Below are 2794 nucleotides of genomic sequence, written 5' to 3' on the forward strand. Positions count from 1 at the left end.
TGACAGAGAGAGAGAGAAATCACAAGTAGGCAGAGAGGCAGACAGAGAGAGTCAGAGGAGGAAGCAGGCTCCCTGTGGAGCAGAGAGCCCGATGTGGGGCTCGATCCCAGGACCCTGGCATCATGACCTGGGCCAAAAGCAGAGGCTTTTACCCACTGAGCCACCCAGGCGCACCAACTCCTTGTTTTTTAAAATGTGATGTCTAAAACAAAGAAACAAAAAATGTTTCATGTGGCACCCAAGACTAGGATAGACCCCTATTACCTGGTCTTGTAACACCCTTGTGTTTCCCTCTTAGTACTTATCAAAGTAATTATTTATCTGTATGATTATTTTATATGTCTCCCCCACAGAATGGAAGCTCTGTGAATGCTGGGCTCGTGTTCTGTTCAGCATTACAGTCTTAGCACCAAACACACCAACTAGCACACAGGATAAGGTCAATAATTTTACAAGATGGGATTGGGAGGGAGACAAACCATAAGTGACTCTTAATCTCACAAAACAAACTGAGGGTTGCTGGGGGGAGGGGGTTTGGGAGAAGGGGGTGGGATTATGGACATTGGGGAGGGTGTGTTGCTTTGGTGAGTGCTGTGAGGCGTGTAAACCTGGTGATTCACAGACCTGTACCCCTGGGGACTAAAAATATATGTTTATAAAAAATAAAAAATTTATAAAAAAAAACCAATAATTTTAAAAAATTAATCATTAATTCAAAATTACTGATAAATTACCCAGGATATATAAAGGAGAGAAACAATTTAGGCTAGGTTTACATATCTATATGAGAACAGAAAGTGTATTTAACAGGAGTAAGACAGTCTTTTTCCTCAAAGAACTTCCAATCTAGTCAGCAGACAACCATCACACAAGCAAAATATGCATAGAGACCTAGAAGCCTAACTGCAGGATCATTCACTACATAAAGAACCCCTAAGCAACACTGCTTATAGATACAAACTGAATGATTATCTCTGTAGGATTCTTCCAGCTGCAACTGACAAAATCTGACTGAAATTGGCTTTAAAAAAAAAAAAAAAGTCAGATGACTGGACTCAGTACTCTCTCTCTCTTGCTTCCTCTGGACACACAGGCTGTATGAGCCTGAAGTTGGGAAACTTCTTACCACTCCTTCCCTCTACCCCGACAATTAAAGAAAAAACCAAAAAGGCATTATATAAGCAACATGCAATACATTCCCAGAGAAACCACACAATGTATAATAATCTATTTAAAGACATTGCCACTCAGTCCCACTTTTTTCTTGTCTTTTTTTTTCTTTTTTTTTGTGGCAGAGGTGGGGGGTGGGCAGAGGGAGAAAGAGAATCCAGAGGAGGTTCCATGCCCTGCGTGGAGCCCAAAGTGGGTCTCAATCCCACAACCCCAAGATCACGACCAGTCTGAAACCAAGAGTCAGAATCTTAACCAAATGAAACACCCAGGTGCTCCCTACTTTTTGTTTCAAAAAAAAAGGGAAAACTGCCAATAATCCCAAAGAAAGACAACTGTATTAATGAGCTACAATTACCTCTCTGTACCCTGACTCCTCAAATAAGGCTATGACTTAGTATAATTAAAAATATAGATAAATAGCTCCCGGGCCGCCCTCCGCGGGCGTCAGAGGGAGGCGGGCGCCCCGCGCGGTGACGGCGACGCCTGCAGCCGCCGGACTCTCCACTCGCCGCCGCCGGAGAGGCCGGTGACCTCTTGGCTGCCCCGCCTAAGAGGCTCAGATGGCTCAGGCGAAGATCAACGCGAAAGCCAACGAAGGGCGCTTCTGCCGCTCCTCCTCCATGGCCCACCGCTCCAGCCGCCTGCTGGAGAGCCTGGACCAGCTGGAGCTCAGGGTGGAAGCTTTGAGAGAAGCAGCAACTGCTGTTGAGCCAGAGAAAGAAATTCTCCTGGAAATGATCCACAGCATCCAAAATAGCCAGGACATGAGGCAGATCAGCGACGGAGAAAGAGAAGAATTAAATCTGACGGCCAACCGTTTGATGGGACGAACCCTCACCGTTGAAGTTTCAGTAGAAACAATTAGGAACCCCCAGCAGCAAGAATCCCTAAAGCATGCCACCAGGATCATTGATGAGGTGGTCAGGAAGTTTCTGGATGATCTGGGAAATGCCAAGAGTCACTTGATGTCACTATACAGTGCGTGTTCATCCGAGGTGCCACCTGGGCCTGTTGACCAGAAGTTTCAGTCCATAGTAATCGGCTGTGCTCTTGAAGATCAGAAGAAAATTAAGAGAAGATTAGAGACTCTGCTTAGAAATATTGAAAACTCTGACAAGGCCATCAAGCTGTTAGAGCATTCCAAAGGAGCTGGTTCCAAAACTCTGCAACAAAATGCAGAAGGCAAATTTAATTAGTTTTGAAACAGAGGAGCACTCACAAATAATGACATGAAAATGATTAAACATTAGTTCTTTGTGTTAGTTGTAACATTTGATACCGATTGTTGTTTCACATGAGGAAAATACTCCAGTGTCATCAGTTTTGTGAAAAACACAATTAAAACTAGAAATATTTAAAAAAATATATATAGATAAATATCATTGAAGCAAAGAGAAACAAAATAAGGTTTATATAACTAATCATGCATGAAAAAACAGGCCATAAAAAGTTCCAATATCAATTAATATTTTTCCAACAATTTATTATGAAAATTTTCTAAATTTAACATTTTTTACAGTGAATGCCTCTATCTTACAAATACACCACTGACATTTGATGTATTTGCTTTATCCCGTATCTACCCATCCTTCCCTCCAACATAGCTTTTTAGGTACCTCAG

At 42.6% G+C, this 2794-nt stretch overlaps 1 pseudogene across 1 annotated transcript; it reads left to right on the forward strand.

The window, feature by feature from the left end:
* The first annotated feature begins 1617 nt into the window (after positions 1-1617).
* Positions 1618-2517, forward strand: LOC309857743 (BAG family molecular chaperone regulator 2 pseudogene; annotated as a pseudogene). Its single transcript has one exon. The product of its transcript is annotated as a BAG family molecular chaperone regulator 2 pseudogene (transcript).
* The last annotated feature ends 277 nt before the right edge of the window (positions 2518-2794 follow it).

This window comes from Mustela nivalis, assembly GCF_964662115.1.
Source record: "Mustela nivalis genome assembly, contig: HAP1_SCAFFOLD_1169, whole genome shotgun sequence".
NCBI classification, from domain to species: Eukaryota; Metazoa; Chordata; class Mammalia; order Carnivora; family Mustelidae; genus Mustela; species Mustela nivalis.